The sequence below is a fragment of the Cherax quadricarinatus genome, chromosome 5 (genome assembly GCF_038502225.1).
Source record: "Cherax quadricarinatus isolate ZL_2023a chromosome 5, ASM3850222v1, whole genome shotgun sequence".
NCBI lineage: Eukaryota > Metazoa > Arthropoda > Malacostraca > Decapoda > Parastacidae > Cherax > Cherax quadricarinatus.
The window spans coordinates 64,382,567-64,407,774 of NC_091296.1; the positions used below are offsets into that span (position 1 = coordinate 64,382,567).

At 41.5% G+C, this 25,208-nt stretch overlaps 1 protein-coding gene across 4 annotated transcripts in view; it reads right to left on the reverse strand.

The window, feature by feature from the left end:
- Positions 1-25,208, reverse strand: part of LOC138855208 (uncharacterized) — a 279,887-nt gene that overhangs the window by 112,174 nt on the left and 142,505 nt on the right. For 2 of the 4 annotated variants that reach the window (XM_070103276.1, XM_070103267.1), the window contains exon 2: positions 23,806-23,855. The exons of the other annotated variants lie outside the window; for them this stretch is intronic. The gene's annotated coding sequence lies outside the window, so the exon portion shown is untranslated. The remainder of the gene's footprint in view (positions 1-23,805; positions 23,856-25,208) is intronic. 4 annotated transcript variants of the gene reach the window in all.

Consider the following 25,208-nt stretch of genomic DNA (forward strand, 5'->3'; position numbering starts at 1 on the left):
ATCCCCCACACACCACTAACCCCACCACCCCACACAACCACCCCCACACACCACCACAACCACCACCATAACCACCCCTACCACCACCACCACCCTCCCCCACACCACTACAACCACCACCACACACCATCATAACCACCCCTACCACCACCACCATCCCCCACACCACCATAACCACCACCACACACCACAATAACCACCCTTACCACCACCACCACCACCATTCCCCACACACCACTACCACACACCACCCCCACTCACCACTACCACCCTACATACACCCCACCACCATACACACCACCACCCCACACATACCACCCCACACAAACCACCACCTCACACAAACCACCACCCCACACAAACCACCACCCCATACACACCACACACACACCACCACCACTCCATACACCACCCCACACACACCACCACTCCATACACCACCACCCCACACACCACCACCACCCCACACACACTACCACCACCACACACCACCACCCCACACACCACCCCACACACCACCATCCCCACACACACCACCACCATATACACCACGCTAAACACACCACCACCCATACACCATGATCACACACACACCACCCCACACACACCACCACCACACATAACCACCACCCCACACACACCACCACACAACCACCACCCCACACACACCACCATCCCCACACACAACACCGCACACATACTACCCCACACACACCACCGCACACATACTACCCCACACCACCACCACCACCTCATACACTACCCCACACACACCACCACCCTATACACCACCACCACTACACACCACCACCCCACATACACCACCATCCCATACACCACCCCACACACACATCACCACCCACACATCACCACCCCACACACCACCACAAAAACACCACCCCACACACACGAGCCAAGGCCTGGTCACCACTACTTGGAAAAGACCCGGGCCGGGAGAATACCGGCGAATAAAAAAAAACAAAAAAAAAAACACTACACACCACCACCCTATACACCACCATCACTACACACCACCACCCTATACACCACCATCACTACACACCACCACCCTATACACCACCATCACCACACACCACCACCCATACACCTACTGTCAGCTTTATCGCAATTCTCCCTCTCACCCTTTCATCCACCTTCCAGGTCTATCTCCCTCCTTTCTCTCCCCTCTAAGCCACCTCTCCCTTGTTACCCCTCTTTACTCTTTGTCTCCTTGTCCCCTTTATCCTCTTCTCTCTCTCTCTCTCTCTATCTATCTATCTATCTCAATGATTTATTACCTCTGTGTTGCTCCCCCTATTCCCCATGTTTGAGGGTGTGTAACAGCTGGAATATGTGAAATAATTAAAGAAGGAAGAGAGAGAGAGAGAGAGAGAGAGAGAGAGAGAGAGAGAGAGAGAGAGAGAGAGAGAGAGAGAGAGAGAGAGAGAGAGAGAGGAAGGAGATAAAGAAGGGGTAGCTTTAAATCGGGGCGGACCAAAAGTGCCGATATTGGTGGGTATCGGCTAAGGTTGCTGTATCGGCTTTAAAGCTGAGTATCAGTATCGGCAAAAATTCTGGTATGTGGTGCCTTCGACAGTTATATAAAACATTAGATACAAACTGCAGGGTGTGTGCTACTCTCTCATACTCCATCACACTGGATGGGTTTCCTGAACGTCATATTCCATCACACAGGATGGATTACTAAATCATATTCCATCACACAGGATGGGTGTCTTTGTCATATTCCATCACACAGGATGGATTACTCTTTCATATTCCATCAAACAGGATGGGTGTCTTTGTCATATTCCATCACACAGGATGGGTGTCTTTACCATATTCCATCACACAGGATGGGTGTCTTTACCATATTCCATCACACAGGATGGGTGTCTTTACCATATTCCATCACACAGGATGGGTGTCTTTGTCATATTCCATCACACAGGATGGGTGTCTTTACCATATTCCATCACACAGGATGGGTGTCTTTACCATATTCCATCACACAGGATGGGTGTCTTTGTCATATTCCATCACACAGGATGGGTGTCTTTACCATATTCCATCACACAGGATGGGTGTCTTTACCATATTCCATCACACAGGATGGGTGTCTTTGTCATATTCCATCACACAGGATGGATTACTCTTTCATATTCCATCACACAGGATGGGTGTCTTTGTCATATTCCATCACACAGGATGGGTGTCTTTACCATATTCCATCACACAGGATGGGTGTCTTTACCATATTCCATCACACAGGATGGATTACTCTTTCATATTCCATCACACAGGATGGGTGTCTTTGTCATATTCCATCACACAGGATGGGTGTCTTTGTCATATTCCATCACACAGGATGGGTGTCTTTACCATATTCCATCACACAGGATGGATTACTCTTTCATATTCCATCACACAGGATGGGTGTCTTTGTCATATTCCATCACACAGGATGGGTGTCTTTGCCATATTCCATCACACAGGATGGGTGTCTTTACCATATTCCATCACACAGGATGGATTACTCTTTCATATTCCATCACACAGGATGGGTGTCTTTGTCATATTCCATCACACAGGATGGGTGTCTTTGCCATATTCCATCACACAGGATAGGTTATCCATTTATATTCATCAGAAAGGATGGGTTTCCCCGTTATACTGTGTCACAAAGGATGTTACCTGTACGAAGTAATGAAATTTGTCAGGCTGAGCTTGGAGACTGCAGCATTCCGCTGAGTTCGGTAGCTACCACAGCTTCAAAGGCATCGTTCCAGCAGGGGCTGTAGTTGTTACCAAGTGGTTATTACGCTCTCTCAGTTCAGGAGGTGTAGGGAAGAAAAATGGAAGGAGGGCTGAAGAGAGGATTATGAAGGAGGGAGAGAGAGCTATGCCACAAACGTTCGTATGCATCACTCATCCGCCTTTCCAAAAGTCTCCAGTAACAGGCTTCCTGCTGATCTTCAACGGTTGAGTGAGCATCAACAATTCTATCAGTCAATTCTCTGGGCACAGTGTTCGACTCGAGGAGGTAAACAATGGATTGATAGAAGACACGTGGGAGATACGCCAATGAGCAAAATAAAAGCTTTTAACTGAATGAGCTCATTCAACGTTAAGGAAATCATTCAGCACTACCTGGATGTACTCTGAGGGCGAACGATTTTTTGTGGAGAGAAATTATGTACATAGCCATTAGGCTGCATCAAACGCCCCATCACTTATTTATTTTTTAAAATTGCTTGCGAACATTCTGTGCCTACCATTTTTTTTTTGTCAGTATGTTGATGTAAAGTTTGGGAAAACTGAATTCTCAAATAAAAGTAATCTAAAAAAAAAAAAGAATATTTTGATATCGCAATATAATTTCACAGTTAACATTGTCTTGAACAAACATGGAGTTCACAGGTAAGTAAGTGTTTTTAAATATAACTTTGAAATTAAAATTCTTAAGTAGAGAAGGAATATCAACCAAATTTTCATGATAAGGGAGAACCAACATATTTTTAGTAGAATAAGGTTGGTTGTCCTTTTTTAATTGTAAAAGGTATTTCTAGCTATTTTAAAGGATTTATCAATCAACTTAATTAATAAATCTTTAAAAATAGCTAGAAAAACCTTTTACAGTCCAAAAAGGGACAACCAACGTTATTCAACTAAAAAATATGTTGGTTCTCCCTTACCATGAAAACTTGGTTGATATTCCTTCTCTACTTAAGACTTTTAATAACAAAGTTGCATTTAAAAATCTTGATACAGTTAAAGAAAAACTTTTGATAAAAAAATCCCCTCAAAATTCTGACAGGTGCGTCTATAAGATTCCTTGTCAGATATGTGATAAAGTTTATTACGGTCAAACTGGTAAAAGTCTTGAACTAAGATTAAAACAACATAAATATAACATTAGAACTGGACAAGATTCCAATGTTCTGTTTATTGATGTGAGAGATTTTAATCATCCAATTGATCTTCAAAATGCTGAGAAAGTTGTATTACTCAAGTCCATGGTCGACAGGAATATAAAAAAAAAAAATCATGTTTCATAAAAAGTAGTTTTGAAAATAATATGAATATTTCTTTTGGTCTATATAAATTGGATTCATTTATAATTAGTAAAATTTGGGAAGAATTTAAGATACATTACACAAATTTTTGTGTAGAATATAAGATGTGTTTCACGGATCACTGACTACCTACCTACATCATCATAAAAAGTCAGGTGTTGTTGTGGGGTGGCAGTGAGGTGTAGTCTCGACCTTATATGCCTTCTTGTTAACCTTTTGTTTTGATAGGTCCTTGATAATGTGAGAAGTGACTAAAATGCCGGGAACAAGGGGGCTAGTAACCCCTTCTCCCGTATAAATTACTAAATTTAAAAAGAGAAACTTTCGTTTTTCTTTTTGGGCCACTCTGCCTTGGTGGGATACGGCGGGTGTTAATGTTGCAGTTTAAAAACTGTAGTGTAAAGCACCCTTCTGGCAAGACAGTGATGGAGTGAATGATGGTGAAAGTTTTTCTTTTTCGGGCCACCCTGCCTTGGTGGGAATCGGCCAGTGTGATAATAATATATATATATATATATATATATATATATATATATATATATATATATATATATATATATATATATATATATATATATTATATATATATATATATATATATATATATATATATATATATATATATATATATATATATATATATATATATACAATACAATCGCAGACAGGCGATCTTAACAATGCAAGAGGAGACAGAGAGAGGAGAGGGTGAAATCGCGCGTAGCAACACTGAGGTATGAAGAAAGATGGAGGGAGAGACAAGGAGAATTAACAGTGAGAAGAGGTGAGGCAAGGAGGACGAGTGAGGCGCCCTGTGTCAACAGTATTGAGACTGACACCTCACTGCATACCTTCCCCTCCCTCCATCCCTCTCTCACTCCCTTTCATTCCCTTCCCTCCTTCTCCCTTCCTGTCTCCTTAACTCCTGTCTGCTCTTTTTTTCATGTACGTCAGTGTCAAGAACTAATGTCCTTCACGAAATGGTTAGTAGACAACAAACTATCGTTACACCTTGAGAAAACAGGCCATTACTCTTTGGCATAAAAAATAAACTGAAAAGGGTCAATTCTTTCAATGTCAGTGTAATGGGGAGCCATGACTTTAGTGTCTTTAGTGAAATATCTGGGAAACTCCTCTGACCCATGCATGTCAGAAGTGACAGTGAACAATGTAGTAAACAAAAGCAAATACCAGGCTAAAGTTCCTCTGTAGACAAACAGTGTGTACTTACTGTGGCTCGCAGGACCCTATGTCTAACTCTTATACACTTATGTAGATTATTCTCGTTCTTCATGGTCCTCTTCTCATACAAACAAAAAGACAGACTACAAATCACCCCAGAACAAAATGGTGAGATTCATTCAGGGTCCAAGATAGCATGATGTTAGCCAGAATGAATTACAACAACTGAATGTGCTGGATGTTGAAGACAGGATAAAGAAGCTGAAGCTAAATCATGTTTATAAAATTGCTAACAGGCAGTGACCAGAATATCCTGCTGTCATGTTTATCAGGGTTAGGAACCAAAACCAGTACTGTACTAGGGGAAGGGAACATAGTTTATACAGTAATAAAGGAGTGGAACGGATTGCCTGAATACGTCCAAGTGAGTCCTAGCATGAGCCAGCTCACGAGGAGAGCTAAAAGGTTCTTAATGAATGAAGCTACAGAAAGGGAGGAGAATGAGTTCTTGTACTATATTTAACATTAGCGTAGCTATAATATTAAGCTGATTCTCTCTATTTAATGTTCATGTACACTGTTCATTTTACTCTGTTTCTAATGTACCTCTTCATATTGTAACTAATTTTCACGCAGTTGAGTTACTTATCTTATTTATTATTAAAGATTAGCCGGTATTCTCCCGGCCCGGGCCTTTTCCAAGTGGTGGCCCGGCCTTGGCTCCCTCTTTAGGGAGTGTCTGAGACCTAAGTCTCCCATGGGAGGAGGCACAAGTACCTCCTCATCTTTGGGACCAACTGTCCCCAGGCCTAGCCACAAGCTACGCCTCTCTGGTCCGCCATCCTCGCCCCAAGGAGGCAAATGGGAATGACAGTCTTATGAGCTAAAGGCTCGGGCTCAGGCACCTACCCTACCCTAGAAGGGTTAGGCATGGTATCGATGTGTTACTTATCTGTTTTAATTTTTATGGTTATCATTATGACTGAAGTGTATCTGGTAACGAAGCTGTTAATACTAAGGTTACAAGGACCACAATAGACATAAGTCACATTGACTTTTTGGTCAACCTAGAATTCTACAAAAGAAGAGGCATATTTAAAAGAGCAATGAGTGAAGAACAGGAAGATGTGACTATTGAGCTCCAGTCCCAGGAATTGTTATAAAAATCGAGAAGAAAAAACACCCACATAAACAGTGTAGCCTTGGATGACAGGGTAAAATGACTTGCGGATAAACTTAACACCAAGTACATCACCTGAGGTATATACATCAAATGAATAACCACGGCATTCAGGTACCCCAACAAAGAGTCTTTCAGGATCCTAAGTAGAACACATGCCAGAATTACTAAAGAAAACATCAGTAGCAGCACCAACAACACAGGGGAACCTAAGCTAAACAAATACAACAAGAATCTAAAGTGTCAAAGCGAGATCAATTTAGTTTCGGAATTCAAAGGAAAGACGCACGAAGGAAGACTAAATGAAACACTAGATGAAAGAAGGAGAACCAGAGGTTACATGATCAGGTCGAGATTAGAAAGACAAGAGAGAGACTGTCTGATAGGAGGGGACTGGGGACTGGGGACAAGGGGGTATAGAGGGAAGCTGAAAACGCAAATGAGTCGCAGGGATGATAGGAAATACCTCCTCAATGTGATCGTTGTTATGAAGTGGAACGATCTGTATGAGGAAGTGATGGAAGCAGCGTAGTCCAAACACTACTCAACGACCACGAGGCCAGCAATTTAATGATAGATCATGGGTAATTTAGGGACGTGGACAAGAGCCGGAGCTCGAGCCCACAACCACAACTAAGTGAATACAACGAGATGATTACACATACATTATTATATATATATATATATATATATATATATATATATATATATATATATATATATATATATATATATATATATATATATATATATATATATATATATATATATATAAAATGATAATGTGTGTGTAATCAGATCACAATAAACAAAAATAAAAGGATAAAAGCAAAGAAAAACAATGCAAAAACTTAGCTTGTGTCGGCTGGGGACGCATTGTGGGAGGAAAAACAAAAGACAGTAGAACAATGCTGTTATAGAGAACTCCTTAACCCTCGGTGATATGCGTTAGATAGTATTAGCTAACTCACGGTAATATTTATATCGAGTTAACAATATCATCTCCACTAGAAAAAACAACGGTTCACTGTGAACAAAGTCAGTTTTAGTCACATTCTCCGGTACATGAATGGTATATAATACCCACAAGATGGAGAATTACACACATGTCCAACATCTGGGTATCTTTATTTGTAGACGTTTCATCATCCAGTGGCTTTATCAATACAATGATATAATGTGAAGACAGTAATATTATATATAAAAGATGAGGTAATTAGTCCCTCAACCTTGGATATGGGGAAGAGCACCGTAGTCTTGAAGACTTTGAAGACTCTCCTTCAGATTCTTCAAGACTCCACGGCTGAGGGACTAATTACCTCATCTTTTATATATAATTCTATATTCTTCACATTATATCCTTGTAAAGTCACTGGATGGCGAAACGTCTACAAGTAAAGATCCCCAGATGTTGCACGTGTCAAATTCTTCACTCCCATTCTCTAGTTTGTCATATACGGCAGCTCAAGGACACTGTATTAAAATACAACCAGCTAGTTTAATGAACTAAAGCATATTTAAATTTATTAAAATCTGTAATCACTAGACCAGAGTTTTATAACTCATTTGTCATGGGTTGAAACTCCACCCGTTCCGTGTTTGTTTTTTTATTCTGGCAATAATTATATTGCATAACTACAAGACATTCAGTAAACCCCACATGCTTCATGTTGTCCTTTATAAATAACGATTGTGGCTCACAGGAACAAGAATGAATGAATGAAGAACAAAAAGAAACAATACCGTGACTGGAACAATACACAAATAACCCGCATATAGGAGAGGAGCTTACGACATGCAATGAATGGATAGATAGATGAGTGAATTATCCAGTGTCTCAGACCATGGGCAGCCTAGGGAACAAAGACTGGATGCATGAACTCAGGTCTTCAAAAGACTTAAACAACTCCCAAAACCATGGTAAGTAGCAGAAAGAGCCAATGAAAATATGTAATTTCTCATCCACGGTATTTACATTATAATATCCTTAAAGAACTGCTTCGAATTACTCCATTATAACAGGATGACATCGACACTTCTTGAAATACCGAGATCTGGAACACGGGTCGAGATACATTTTTATGGTTTACGGACATATTTTTAGTGGTATACGGGCATATTTTAGTGGTATACGGATATATTTTAGTGGTATACGGATATATTTTCGTGGTATACGGACATAATTTTGTGGTATACGGACATGTTTTTTAAGCCATCGAGTATATCGTTGATTAGATAACTGTCCAATACATAACCTTGGGCTCGCATTTAAACACTGCTGAGCATCATGACAGATAAGAGAACATAAGAAAAATATTGCGTTAGATACATAAATTACAGGGAATTCAGTCTTGAAAAGAATACAGCATATGTGCGAAGAAGTGGCTTATATACTGTAGGCAGATGAGGTGCAGCAGTCGTAGGTGGTATCACATTTGACAAATTCAAATGTGGAAGTAGGTCATGCCTAAAGTTTAGGCATGTTCTAACAGAGTATTTATGGGTTTATTTCATTGCAACTCCAAAATTTTTACCTATTTGACTAATAAATTTGAAATCGTGATGTTTGCCAGGGACATAGTACGTCACCTGCATACGTGTTAGGAGAGTTTTTAATTAATTGGTTTAGTGACACTTCCACAGAGGCAGTGATTTTTAAAAGGCCAGGAAGCGGAACAAAATGGAAAGAAATGACAAGACTGCATCACCACCTAGGAGCTATACTGGACTGGACACAAAGCCAGTGGGTGGCTCATCAGAGCCACAGGTACTACGACCAACAGCAAAGGAGGCATCCCTCAAGCATATAACATCATTTATGTCTGCAGACATAAAGGTCTTAAAACAAGTATCAACAACTGAATACAGTTTATTAGTGAACTCACTGAATCGAATGCACTGTTTGTGGCTTTCACAGAAACAAGAGTAAAACACTACTATTGACAGTGAAATATGAATCCTTTGCTAGAATCTACTTAGATGCAACAGGGAAAAAAAATGGAGTGTTAATCTGCACATGAATGAGTCGCTCATTTGCATTAAGTTACTTAACACCACAGATGATGCAGTTAAAGTTCTCGGCAGTAAAAGTTTGAAACCAGAATCTAGTTCTTGTACTTGTTTATAAGCCACCGGGTACAACTTCTCATCAGTTCAAAGACTAACTACTGATAATCAAACGTTGTCTTGAAAATATTTCATATACTGTCCCAAATATATATTGTTGCATGTTTACGACATCAAAAACAGAAGTGCACAGAACCGACTGTAATATCAGAGAAAATCCCAGGAGACACTTCAGATGAGCAGTCTCACACTAGCAAATAGCGGAACCAGCCGGACTTGACCTTATATTCAACAGCTCTTTTCTTGTTCCTCTTGTCTCTTGTACCTCCCGGGTCCCTGAGAGCATTTCTGCAAAGGTTCCTTCTTTTTTATCCTCCCTCTTCCTTACCTTCTGTCTCCCATTCTGCATTTCCCATTATTGTCTGTGCCTCTTTCCACCTTCCCTCAGCCTACTCATGCTCATCCCTCGGCGTCTTTATGTCTTCCTCCAGACCTTGGACCTTGTCCTCAGCTGCAGGTGACCTTTTCTTCTCTTCCTTGCTTACCTCCAACTCTTCCATCCTACTTCTCATTTCATCTCATCACAAAGAGCATTGCAATTGTGTGCTCTGGTCCTCCTCCACCTTACGTCTAAACCCAGCTAGCATCTCCGGTCTTGTAATGGCTACCCACGTTCTCCTCCTCTTCTTTCTCAACTCCCCCTCCTTTGAAGAGTTAGATACATTTACAGCATCTGGGTATCTTTATTGTAGATGTTTCGCCATCCCGCGGCTTTATCAATACAATTCAAGGACAGTATGTGAAGACTGTAGAACTATATACAAAAGATTCGCATTTCTTTACTGGTTGAGTTTCACCCAGACAAGCTACCTGGAGGTTACCTGGAGGTTATTCCGGGGATCAACGCCCCCGCGGCCCGGTCCATGACCAGGCCTCCCGATGGATCAGGGCCTGATCAACTAGGCTGTTACTGCTGGCCGCACGCAGTCCAACGTACGAGCCACAGCCCGGCTGATCCGGCACTGACTTTAGGTATCTGTCCAGCTCTCTCTTGAAGGCAGCCAGGGGTCTATTGGCAATTCCCCTAATGCTTGATGGGAGGCTGTTGAACAGTTTTGGGCTCCGGACACTTATGGTGTTTTCCCTTAGTGTACCAATGGCGCCCCTACTTTTTATTGGGGGCATTTTGCATCACTCCCTACTTTCGTAGGGAGTGATTTCTGTGTGCAGATTCGGGACCATTCCTTCCAAGATTTTCCAAGTGTAGATTATGATATATATCTCCCTCCTGCGTTCCAACGAGTACAAGTCAAGTGCTTCCAAGCGTTCCCAGTAGTTAAGGTGCTTGACAGAACTTATACGTGCAGTAAAGGATCTCTGTACACTCTCTAGATCTGCGATTTCACCTGCTTTGAATGGAGATGTTAATGTACAGCAGTATTCTAGCCTAGAGAGAACAAGTGATTTGAAAAGGATCATCATGGGCTTGGCATCTCTCGTTTTGAAAGTTCTCATTATCCATCCTATCATTTTCTTTGCACGTGCGATCGTGGCACTGTTGTGATCCTTGAAAGTGAGATCCTCAGACGTTACTACTCCCAGGTCCCTTACATTATTTTCCCGCTCTATTGTATGGCCGGAGTCAGTAGTATACTCTGTTCTAGTTATTATCTCCTCCAGTTTTCCATAACGGAGTAGTTGGAATTTGTCCTCATTGAACATCATATTGTTTACCGTTGCCCACTGGAAAACTTTGGAGGTTAACCGCGTCCTCAGCAGATGATAGCCTCATGCAGATCCTAGTATCATCCGCAAAGGATGATACGGTGCTGTGGTGTATATCTCTGTTTATGTCTGATATGAGGATAAGGATTAAGATGGGGGCGAGTACTGTGCCTTGTGGAACAGAGCTCTTCACTATGGCCGCCTCCGATTTAACTCTGTTGACCACTACTCTTTGTGTTCGATTTGTTAGGAAGTTGAAGATCCATCTCCCCACTTTCCCAGTTATTCCTTTAGCACGTATTTTATGGGCTATTACGCCATGATCGCATTTGTCAAATGCTTTTGCAAAGTCTGTGTATATTACATCTGCATTCTGATAATAACTTTCTCTGACTTTTAGCTGATACTGGTATTTAGCCCCTGTCCTTGTCTATCCATATATATATATATATATATATATATATATATATATATATATATATATATATATATATATATATATATATATATATATATATATACATACAGCGTGTTGTGTACTCGCCTGCTTGTGGTTGCAGTGTTCGAGGCATTGCTTCTGACCCTGTTTCTTAGAGTGGTTTGACAGACATCTACTGAGCACTAACCTACTTGGCTCTGTCATATTTGCTCTTAAAGCTGTGCATATGTTTGCACAGCACATGTGCGTGTCACTGTGGATAAGCAAATTCACTCATCATTACCGCCACCTAGAGGACAAGAACTGCATAAATATGTAAATACAGGAAGTGAAATAAATTGGCAAAAACATTCTCTTACATTAGCTGATTTAAGTTCAGTTTGGTTTGATGATATTGATAATATGTTAATGCAAGGGAAGAAGGCCAGAAGATAAACTGAGGTGAATTTGAGACAGACTACGTAAACTGGAATAAAAAACTGTCAGGCAAACACAGAAAAGGGGAAGTAACAACGGAAATTTAAGAAAGACACTGCAAACAGGCAAGACGATCAGGTAAAAACAGACATTAAAGAGAACAAAGAAAAAAGGAACTTGAGGCATACTGTAAACAAACAAAAAAAAGAATAAAATAAAAAGCAAACACACACACACAAACTAAGAAACAGATAAAACATACGTTCATTTGGACACAAGAGATCCTATGAGTTTGTAAAATAAAAGAAAGAAACACTGAACTTAAGAGTTGAATTCCGCAGGATTAAGCCTTAATTCAGCTCTCTCCCCTGAATCCCCCATAACACTACCCAGGAAGCCAGAGGATCATTATATCTGCCAAATGCTCAGTCACTCTCCGCAGCAACAATAAGAACAAGAAACAATCCTGGTGTCTTCAAGAACACAGAAAACATCTTGGTGTCTTCAAGAACAAGAAACCATCCTGGTGTCTTCAAGAACAAGAAACCATCCTGGTGTCTTCAAGAACAAGAAACCATCCTGGTGTCTTCAAGAACAAGAAACCATCCTGGTGTCTTCAAGAACACAGAAAACATCTTGGTGTCTTCAAGAACAAGAAACCATCCTGGTGTCTTCAAGAACAAGAAACCATCCTGGTGTCTTCAAGAACAAGAAACCATCCTGGTGTCTTCAAGAACAAGAAACCATCCTGGTGTCTTCAAGAACAAGAAACCATCCTGGTGTCTTCAAGAACAAGAAACCATCCTGGTGTCTTCAAGAACAAGAAACCATCCTGGTGTCTTCAAGAACAAGAAACCATCCTGGTGTCTTCAAGAACAAGAAACCATCCTGGTGTCTTCAAGAACAAGAAACCATCCTGGTGTCTTCAAGAACAAGAAACCATCCTGGTGTTTTCAAGAACAAGAAACCATCCTGGTGTCTTCAAGAACAAGAAACCATCCTGGTGTCTTCAAGAACAAGAAACCATCCTGGTGTCTTCAAGAACAAGAAACCATCCTGGTGTCTTCAAGAACAAGAAACCATCCTGGTGTCTTCAAGAACAAGAAACCATCCTGGTGTCTTCAAGAACAAGAAACCATCCTGGTGTCTTCAAGAACAAGAAACCATCCTGGTGTCTTCAAGAACAAGAAACCATCCCAGTGTTTTCAAGAACAAGAAATCATCCCGGTGTCTTCAAGAACAAGAAACCATCCCGGTGTCTTCAAGAACAAGAAACCATCCCGGTGTCTTCAAGAACAAGAAACCATCCTAGTGTCTTCAAGAACAAGAAACCATCCTGGTGTCTTCAAGAGCAAGAAACCATCCTAGTGTCTTCAAGAACAAGAAACCATCCTGGTGTCTTCAAGAACAAGAAACCATCCTGGTGTCTTCAAGAGCAAGAAACAATCCTGGTGTCTTCAAGAACAAGAAACCATCCTGGTGTCTTCAAGAACAAGAAACCATCCTGGTGTCTTCAAGAACAAGAAACCATCCTAGTGTCTTCAAGAACAAGAAACCATCCTGGTGTCTTCAAGAACAAGAAACCATCCTAGTGTCTTCAAGAACAAGAAACCATCCTGGTGAAGAGCAAGAAACAATCCTGGTGTCTTCAAGAACAAGAAACCATCATCTTGGTGTTTTCAAGAACAAGAAACCATCCTGGAGTCTTCAAGAACAAGAAACCATCCTGGTGTCTTCAAGAACAAGAAACCATCCTGGTGTCTTCAAGAACAAGAAACCATCCTGGTGTCTTCAAGAACAAGAAACCATCCTGGTGTCTTCAAGAACAAGAAACCATCCTGGTGTCTTCAAGAACAAGAAACCATCCTGGTGTCTTCAAGAACACCAGAAACCATCCTGGTGTTTTGGTGTCTTCAAGAACAAGAAACCATCCTGGTGTCTTCAAGAACAAGAAACCATCCTGGTGTCTTCAAGAACAAGAAACCATCCTGGTGTCTTCAAGAACAAGAAACCATCCTGGTGTCTTCAAGAACAAGAAACCATCCTGGTGTCTTCAAGAACAAGAAACCATCCTGGTGTCTTCAAGAACAAGAAACCATCCTGGTGTCTTCAAGAACAAGAAACCATCCTGGTGTCTTCAAGAACAAGAAACCATCTTGGTGTCCTCAAGAACAAGAAACCATCCTGGTGTCTTCAAGAACTGGTGTCTTCAGAACAAGAAACCATCCTGGTGTCTTCAAGAACAAGAAACCATCCTGGTGTCTTCAAGAACAAGAAACCATCCTGGTGTCTTCAAGAACAAGAAACCATCCTGGTGTCTTCAAGAACAAGAAACCATCCTGGTGTCTTCAAGAACAAGAAACCATCCTGGTGTCTTCAAGAACAAGAAACCATCCTGGTGTCTTCAAGAACAAGAAACCATCCTGGTGTCTTCAAGAACAAGAAACCATCCTGGTGTCTTCAAGAACAAGAAACCATTCTGGTGTCTTCAAGAACAAGAAACCATCCTGGTGTCTTCAAGAACAAGAAACCATCCTGGTGTCTTCAAGAACAAGAAACCATCCTGGTGTCTTCAAGAACAAGAAACCATCCTGGTGTCTTCAAGAACAAGAAACCATCCTGGTGTCTTCAAGAACAAGAAAACATCCTGGTGTCTTCAAGAACAAGAAACCATCCTGGTGTCTTCAGGAACAAGAAACCATCCTGGTGTCTTCAAGAACAAGAAACCATCCTGGTGTCTTCAAGAACAAGAAACCATCTTGGTGTCTTCAAGAACAAGAAACCATCCTGGTGTCTCCAAGAACAAGAAACCATCCTGGTGTCTTCAAGAACAAGAAACCATCCTGGTGTCTTCAAGAACAAGAAACCATCCTGGTGTCTTCAAGAACAAGAAACCATCCTGGTGTCTTCAAGAACAAGAAACCATCCTGGTGTCTTCAAGAACAAGAAACCATCCTGGTGTCTTCAAGAACAAGAAAATCCATCTTGGTGTCTTCAAGAACAAGAAACCATCCTGGTGTCTTCAAGAACAAGAAAACATCCTGGTGTCTTCAAGAACAAGAAACCATCCTGGTGTCTTCAAGAACAAGAAACCATCCTGGTGTCTTCAAGAACAAGAAACCATCCTGGTGTCTTCAAGAACAAGAAACCGTCTTGGTGTCTTCAAGAACAAGAAACCATCCTGGTGTCTTCAAGAAAAAGAAACCATCCTGGTGTCTTCAAGAACAAGAAACCATCCTGGTGTCTTCAAGAACAAGAAACCATCCTGGTGTCTTCAAGAACAAGAAACCATCCTGGTGTCTTCAAGAACAAGAAAAAGAAACCATCCTGGTGTCTTCAAGAACAAGAAACCATCCTGGTGTCTTCAAGAACAAGAAACCATCCTGGTGTCTTCAAGAACAAGAAACCATCCTGGTGTCTTCAAGAACAAGAAACCATCCTGGTGTCTTCAAGAACAAGAAACCATCCTGGTGTCTTCAAGAACAAGAAACCATCCTGGTGTCTTCAAGAACAAGAAACCATCCTGGTGTCTTCAAGAACAAGAAACCATCCTGGTGTCTTCAAGAACAAGAAACCATCCTGGTGTCTTCAAGAACAAGAAACCATCCTGGTGTCTTCAAGAACAAGAAACCATCCTGGTGTCTTCAAGAACAAGAAACCATCCTGGTGTCTTCAAGAACAAGAAACCATCCTGGTGTCTTCAAGAACAAGAAACCATCCTGGTGTCTTCAAGAACAAGAAACCATCCTGGTGTCTTCAAGAACAAGAAACCATCCTGGTGTCTTCAAGAACAAGAAACCATCCTGGTGTCTTCAAGAGCAAGAAACCATCTTGGTGTCCTCAAGAGCAAGAAACCATCTTGGTGTCCTCAAGAACAAGAAACCATCTTGGTGTCCTCAAGAACAAGAAACCATCTTGGTGTCTTCAAGAACAAGAAACCATCCTGGTGTCTTCAAGAAGAAGAAACCATCCTGGTGTCTTCAAGAACAAGAAACCATCTTGGTGTCTTCAAGAACAAGAAACCATCCTGGTGTCTTCAAGAACAAGAAACCATCCTGGTGTCTTCAAGAACACAGAAAACATCTTGGTGTCTTCAAGAACAAGAAACCATCCTGGTGTCTTCAAGAAGAAGAAACCATCCTGGTGTCTTCAAGAACAAGAAACCATCCTGGTGTCTTCAAGAACACAGAAAACATCTTGGTGTCTTCAAGAACAAGAAACCATCCTGGTGTCTTCAAGAACAAGAAACCATCCTGGTGTCTTCAAGAACAAGAAACCATCCTGGTGTCTTCAAGAACAAGAAACCATCCTGGTGTCTTCAAGAACAAGAAACCATCCTGGTGTCTTCAAGAACAAGAAACCATCCTGGAGTCTTCAAGAACAAGAAACCATCCTGGAGTCTTCAAGAACAAGAAACCATCCTGGTGTCTTCAGGAACAAGAAACCATCCTGGTGTCTTCAAGAACAAGAAACCATCCTGGTGTCTTCAAGAACAAGAAACCATCCTGGTGTCCTCAAGAACAAGAAACCATCCTGGTGTCTTCAAGAACAAGAAACCATCCTGGTGTCTTCAGGAACAAAAATCGTCACAGTCGACATTTGGGTCTGACTGGTCTGGTCTGACACAGGACTCACAACATTGTTGACTGTGTACGAATGGTATATAATACCGACAAGATGAGATTAAGACACATGTGCAACATCTGGGTATCTTTATTGTAGACGTTTCGCCATCCAGTGGCTTTATCAATACAAATTCTAGGACATAACTTGAAGACAGTAGAATTGTATTGATAAAGCCACTGGATGGCGAAACGTCTACAATAAAGATACCCAGATGTTGCACATGTGTCTTACTCTCATCTTGTCGGTATTATATACCATTCGTACACAACTTGTCAGACACTGCAACATCATGGAATCTTAATTCTGAGGACATGTACATAACCTTCACGACTACGACAACTACTACTACAACTAACCCATCTCTTTGGGAAGGACCTACTTCCACTGGGGAATCCCGCCTACCAGTGAATATGCCCTCGTCTGCTACACCTGACGTTACTATATAAGCGCCAGGCTCCTGTCTTCTGCTTCAGAATCTCCACGACTATGGTGCTCTTCGCACCTACTTCTAGGTTGAGGGACTGATTACCTCATCTTCTGTACATAGTTCTACTGTCTTCAAGTTATGTCCTAGAATTTGTATTGATAAAGCCACTGGATGGCGAAGCGTCTACAATAAAGATACCCAGATGTTGCACATGTGTCTTAATCTCACATTGTTGACTGTTAACCAAATTGTTTCTGCCTTGACAATTTTATGCATCATTGTCAAATTGTCGAGTTAGTAATGTACTGTGAGTTCATCTTCGTTTGAAAACACTTTTCTCTTTTAAATATTATTATTATTATTATTATTATTATCATTATCATCACCATCGTCATTATTATTACATTATTACATTATTATTATTATTGTGTATACATAAACTTTTATTTTATCCACTTGCTCATTCTTCTTCTTCTTCTTCTTCTTCTTCTTCCTCCTCTTCTTCTTCTTCCTCTTTTTCTTCTCCTCCTCCTCCTGCTTTTTCTCCTACTGCTGCTCGTGCTGTTACTGCTGTTTTCTGCTGCATCTAACAACTCACATTATTGATCACATTACTAAGCCATCCACGCAAAAAGCTTTAATACCATCACGGAAGCCCCAGCCTGATCTCACCCATCACCTGCCCTTCCCAACCCCCAGCCCTTTCCATATCTGCAGCCCATCCCCACCATCCCACCCCATTACATCTGCTGCACTTCCCCACCCCCCTCTCTCCGTCCCATCACCTCACCAACTTCTTGACCCCCACCCCACCTACCCTTCCCCAACCCACCCTTGCCCCTCCCCTCCTCCTAGTCTCCATAACTAACGTATATTTGCAATATCGAATAAAATATGCAGAAATCTTCTCCCGAGGCAACACCAAAGGAAGGTAAGACCACGGGGGCGCTGCCCCCCAGCAAGCGAACCCCCCTTCCCCCTGCCCAGCTGCTTGCAACTCGGGGAACAGGATGAGAAATCTGCAAAAAATGCTACATTAAATTATCGAATAAATGTTATATCAAATACTGCATTAAACGCCGCATTAAATAAATGCTTCCTGCTGGTATGCCTCACCAAGAGAAGGCTAAGAATTACAAAAATGCTGTATTAAATGCTGGATTAAATGATGGATTAAATGATGGATTAAATTTGAATTAAATGCTGGATTAAATGCTGAATTAAATGCTGGATTAAATGCTAAATAAAAAGCCGGATTAAATGCTGGATTAAATGCTGGATTAAATGCTGGATTAAATACTGGATTAAATGCTGGATTAAATACTGGATTAAATGCTGAACTAAATGCTGGATTAAATGATGGATTAAATTTGAATTAAATGCTGGATTAAATGCTGAATTAAATGCTGGATTAAATGCTAAATTAAAAGCCGGATTAAATGCTGGATTAAATGCTGGATTAAATACTGGATTAAATGCTGGATTAAATACTGGATTAAATGCTGAACTAAATGCTGGATTAAATGATGGATTAAATTTGAATTAAATGCTGGATTAAATGCTGAATAAAATGCTGGATTAAATGCTAAATAAAAAGCCGGATTAAATGCTGGATTAAATGCTGGATTAAATGCTGGATTAAATACTGGATTAAATGCTGGATTAAATACTGGATTAAATGCTGGATTAAATGCTGAACTAAATGCTGGATTAAATGATGGATTAAATTTGAATAAAATGCTGGATTAAATGCTGAATTAAATGCTGGATTAAATGCTAAATAAAAAGCCGGATTAAATGCTGGATTAAATGCTGGATTAAATGCTGGATTAAATACTGGATTAAATGCTGAACTAAATGCTGGATTAAATGCTGGATTAAATGTTGAATTAAAAGCTGAATTAAATAGCCCTCACAGGGAGGTATCCCTTAAGATATACCTTCAGATATTCCTCACAGCATCCCAGCATCTAACTCTTTCTTGCTGAGTGAGTCAGTGAGAATCCTTTCCGTGAGGTCAGGAAATGCAAGTGACAAAAGAAAGAAGGAAAGAAGGGAGTAAAGAAGGAGAGCAATGAACAAACAAGAAAAGGAAAGAATACAAAGAACAACTACACTCTTGCTGCGCCCTTCCCAAGAACATCATCTGAGATCATTCATTCCTAGAATGACTCGGTCTGGAACACGTTCGTACAGCATAACAACGTTACTGAAATTTATTCAATCGACGATATGAAATCTCTGTTGGTTTCTGTCTCCAAGTGGGGTTTCTGTCTCCATGTGGGGTTTCTGTCTCCATGTTGGGTTTCTGTCTCCATGTTGGGTTTCTGTCTCCATGTTGGGTTTCTGTCTCCATGTTGGGTTTCTGTCTCCATGTTGGGTTTCTGTCTCCATGTTGGGTTTCTGTCTCCATATGGGGTTTCTGTCTCCATGTGGGTTTTCTGTCTCCATGTGGGGTTTCTGTCTCCATGTTGGGTTTCTATCTCTATATTGGGTTTCTGTTTCCATGTTGGGTTTCTGTCTCCATGTGGGGTTTCTGTCTCCATGTGGGGTTTCTGTCTCCATGTGGGTTTTCTGTCTCCATGTGGGGTTTCTGTCTCCATGTTGGGTTTCTATCTCTATATTGGGTTTCTGTTTCCATGTTGGGTTTCTGTCTCCAAGTGGGGTTTCTGTCTCCAAGTGGGGTTTCTGTCTCCAAGTGGGGTTTCTGTCTCCATGCTGGGTTTCTATCTCTATGTTGGGTTTCTGTCTCCAAGTGGGGTTTCTGTCTCCAAGTGGGGTTTCTGTCTCCAAGTGGGGTTTCTGTCTCCAAGTGGGGTTTCTGTCTCCATGCTGGGTTTCTATCTCTATGTTGGGTTTCTGTCCCCATGTTGGGTTTCCTAAGTACATTATCAGTTACTTTTAACTTGGGGTAAAGTATATCTTTTTTTTTTTTTTTGCATTTTATAAAGTCAGGAACGGCAAGAGAGTAGAGTACTTTGAGAGCCAAAGAGAGCTGGGATTGAGCTCTGAGAGAGAGCTGGGATTGAGCTCTGAGAGAGAGCTGGGATTGAGCTCTGAGAGAGAGCTGGGATTGAGCTCTGAGAGAGAGCTGGTACTGAGGCCTCGGAAACTACTACTTTCGCAAGAGACTGGGAGAGTACATTACGAGTACTTCTTGGCCCCTTTACCCTTGTAATGTTCTCACATTTCAGAGTACGAGTACTCGTGATATATATTAAGTGTACTAACTTATACACAAATAACCAGCACATAGATATAGCGAGAGGAGGGAGTAGTAGTGGTAGTAGTAGTAGTAGTAGAAGCAGTACTAGTAGTAGTATTACTAATAGTAGTAGTAGTAGTAGTAGTAGTACTAGTAGAAGCAGTAGTAGTAGTACTAGTAGAAGTAGTAGTAGTAGTAAAAACAGTAGTCGTACTAGCAGTAGTAGTATTACTAGTAGTAGTAGTAACAGTATTACTAGTAGTAGTAGTAGTAGTAATAGTACTAGTTGCAGTAGTAGCAGAGGAGGCAGTCTAAGAACCAGAGAACAAAGGAGTACTACAGGAGAGCTAATATTCCACGAGGGTGGAACAAAATCCCAGCAGGACAAGATCCCGTAGGACAGAACCCACCTAGGCAGAAGACAGGGAGACAAAAAAAAAAAAGCAGGAAAGGAGAAGAGGTAAAGAGCGGAGGAGGAAGAGGAGGAGATACAAGATTAGGTCAAGCCACGAGTGTTCCAAAGTTTGGAGTATCTGACAATATAATGATCAAGTAGGACCGTCGTCGTAAGTATCAGCCTCCTATAATACGGTAATGTTGAAAATGGTCTAGCTAAGGAACTGATTACATCATCTTCACTTCACTACTACACCTGCTGCCTCTGTATTTGACTGAAGAAGCTTACTGCGTAGGCGAAACGTTTCAACAATAATGATGCCCAACTGCTGCACATGTGTCTCAATCACCTCCTATGAGCGGTTATTTGCATATTAATGCAGTCACGGTATTGTGATTTCTTAAAAGTGTACCAACTGTGTGTAGAGATGTGTGCGTCAACATGACTCACGAAATCGTAATGACACGATTGCAAACAAACCATACCACGGGCGGGACTTGAACCCGCGAGTTCAAGTCCCGCCCGTGGTATGGTTTGTGTGCGTCAACCTTTCGTAACTGTTAAGGTGTTTAGTAAACGATCATTTTCATTGTGGATTTCTAAATCTCATCGCCTTATTTCCCAATTCCTAGTTTATCGATATATTTTCTCTCTTTATTGGATTATATCATTATGACCACGAACGAGTGGTATTGATCAATGTTCAACGAGCAGTATTTTATATCACTGTGACCACGAACGAGTGTCATTGATCAATACCACTCGTTCGTGGTCACAATTATATACAATTATTGCTTTATATATGATAAAAAAAAGGCACAAGAGAATGAGTATGTGAGGAGTGGTGAACCAGCTCACTAATTAACACGAATGGGAATTAAAAAAATAATAATAATGGATTTGTATACAAATAACCTGCAAGACGTTGATATACAAATAAACGACGACTTTTTGGTCCGACTTGGACGTTTTACAAAGGTTAGGGAAAATTAGGTCCACTTAAAACTAACTCCGGACAGCTTACTAAGAAAATGAAATGTACTACGAATTTTAATTTATAAAGTCACTCTGTGTGACTTTGTAAATGGTCCAAGTCGGTCCGACACGCCACAAGCTTCTCTCTCCTATGTGCGGGTTATCTGTGTATTGTTCCAGTCACGGTATTGTGACGTTTTAGGTATTTAAGGAAGGATTTACGTGACAAGTAAATTGTCGATTTGGCAAGGAAGGTACCGAGGAAGATGGGCGAGAGGAAGGTAGATAGGAATGAAGCGACACAGGAAGTAACAGATGGGGATGTGAAGATAAAGAGAGAAATGGGGAGAGAGAGGGGGAGAGAGAGAGAGAGAGAGAGAGAGAGAGAGAGAGAGAGAGAGAGAGAGAGAGAGAGAGGTGAAAACAGGAAGACAGGAATGAAGAGACACATAAAGAGAAAGATATGCAAAGAGGAAGATAGGCAGGAAAGGAGGGGTAAAGAGAAGACACAAAGAGAGTGAGAGATGAAGAAAGGAAGATGAGAAGGGAAAAAAAAGGGAGGGGGGTTTCACCAGTACGTGAAATAATCATTATCTAGGCAAGAATATAAGTATTTTGAGAGGAGAGAGAGAGAGAGAGAGAGAGAGAGAGAGAGAGAGAGAGAGAGAGTTGAAGCCGACTCAACGCAATATCAATAACAATGTCAAAACCAATACACAACAGGAAACCGCACAGTGATTTTTCTCCTAAATGTTTGGGTGGGAAAATCTGTCTTTCTCTCTGCGTACACGCGCGCGCGCGAGTATGTGTGTGTGTGTGTGTGTGTGTGTGTGTGTGTGTGTGTGTGTGTGTGTGTGTGTGTGTGTGTGTGTGTGTGTACTTACCTACATGTGGTTACAAGGGTCGAGTGTGTGTCTGTATGTTTGCATGTGAAATCTAACTACATAAACAAAAATTTAGTCATTATAACACTATAAATACATAGTGGCAATAGATTATTCTTTTATGGAGGGAAAAAGGAAGGGTTGGGAGCGTTCTGTGGTGGAGGGAAGGAAGGAAGGAAGGGAGGGCGATATATTTTTTCTTAGACTTAAGGGTACGACAGGGATCAGGTTCAGAGTCCGACATTTATTTACAAGCTAAGAGTTGTTATCCTACCTCACCTCACCTCAGAAATAATTTAGAAAACCGAGAAGTTGAATTGGGTGTTTCATTCTGGAAACGTTCCGGCGGCCAGTGGTTTCTTCAGTCCAATACAGAGAAGAACGGTGGAAGACGGGGAGTTTGAGGCTATCAGTTTTCGGTTGGCATTTGGCTCAATTTTTTTTACGTAGCATTATTTTCTCTCGTGTATTTTATATTTTAATGCATTTTTACAACATTCAATATTTCCAATGTTTCTTATCTAACCATTACTAGATACAGAAGCCGTCATAGTCCCTCACGGACTTGAGCGAACGTGTGAATGTTTGACTCAGTGACTGTGTCTGCGAGTTGGTGTGAGCAAGTGTGAGTATGAATAACTGAATAAATGGATGATAATCAAGTCCTGCGAGCATATGAACGTTTGCTTCACTTGGTCTGGGACCGGCCGCGGGGGAAGGGGGGCAGTGACCCCCCCGGAACTGAATACAGGTAACCTACTTCTCCTCACAGCACATTCCTCTCAGATCTGGTAATAGTCTCGTTACAAATCGTAGGATGTTATCGCGCTTCCAAATTTGCTTCTCCAAGTTCCTGCATGTTCTTCTGACTTTATGAGTTTGTCGTGTATTTCTGGTAATATGCTTGGTGCAGTGTTTACTCTCAAGTCCTTTGTCTTTATATGGATATTTGCAGTTGCTCTCCGGCCATGCTGCACTGTCTGTCCTCACCTTCAAAAGTCACATGATTTTGAATTTGCTTGGAACAAAATGCAGAAATTGCCCGTTTGACCATATCTGCGGATTGTGTGTGTGTGTGTGTGTGTGTGTGTGTGTGTGTGTGTGTGTGTGTGTGTGTGTGTTAGTTACCATTTTGTCCTAGGCACATGTGTGTGTGTGTGTGTGTGTGTATGCAGATGGATGAGAGATAATGAAAGATACACTTACCTCACACTGTTCTTCCTGCTTCCTGTCGTCTCTCGTCTTCCACACTTGTCCTGGGGAGAACATTCACACGTATCAATAACATGGATCCCTCGACGTCAAGGATGTAACATAGAAGGCTCAACACCACCACCATCGTAATCACCACCACCATAAACACCACCATCTCCATTAACACTGACTACATTATCAATACATGTATAATTACTACTAGTATTAGTAGTAGTAGTGTTACTATCACGATTAATTCTATTCCCTCTTAGACAGTAAGTCAGTGAGTGTCATTCAGAGCTCGGGTAATGGGAGGTCACCACGACTTATTAGAAAAAAATGGGAAAGGTAGCTACAATTCCTTGGATCAAGAACTCTTCCTCACCATCAAAGCAACACATTCTCATAGTAACTGGAGCTCTACTGGAAGAAAATTTTTGAAGCCACCCTACCTGATGAACCTTTATTGGAATGTTGGCACTACTGAAGTCTCCCAGGTCATCCTGACACTACTGTAGTATCCCAGATCATCCTGGCACTACTGTACCATCCCAGATCATTCTGGCACTACTATAGTCTCCCAGGTCATGCTGGCACTACTGAAGTTTCCCAGGTCATCCTGGCACTACTGTAGTATCCCAGGTCATCCTGGCACTACTGTAGTATCCCAGGTCATCCTGGCACTACTGTAGTATCCCAGGTCATTCTGGCACTATTGTAGTATCCCAGGTCATCCTGGCATTACTGTAGTATCCCAGGTCATCCTGGCACTATTGTAGTATCCCAGATCATTCTGGCACTACTATAGTCTCCCAGGTCATGCTGGCACTACTGAAGTCTCCCAGGTCATGCTGGCACTACTGAAGTCTCCCAGGTCATCCTAACACTACTGAAGTCTCCCAGGTCATTCTGGCACTATTATAGTCTCCCAGGTCATGCTGGCACTACTGAAGTCTCCCAGGTCATGCTGGCACTACTGAAGTCTCCCAGGTCATCCTAACACTACTGAAGTCTCCCAGGTCATCCTGGCACTACTGAAGTTTCCCAGGTCATCCTGGCACTACTGAAGTCTCCCAGGTTATGTTTGCACTACTGAAGTCTCCCAGGTCATCCTAGCACTACTGAAGTCTCCCAGGTCATGCTGGCACTACTGAAGTCTCCCAGGTCATGCTGGCACTACTGAAGTCTCCCAGGTCATCCTAGCACTACTGAAGTCTCCCAGGTCATCCTAGCACTACTGAAGTCTCCCAGGTCAGGCTCACACATTTCAACATCTTGCATGAGCACCATCCTGCGTGATGGAATATAACAGGAAAACACAGCGAGCTTTTGTTCCCACTGTGTAACTATCAAATACAACAGGACAGCAGCACACTACTGATCCATCCAACTTTGATAAATATAGAATGTATACC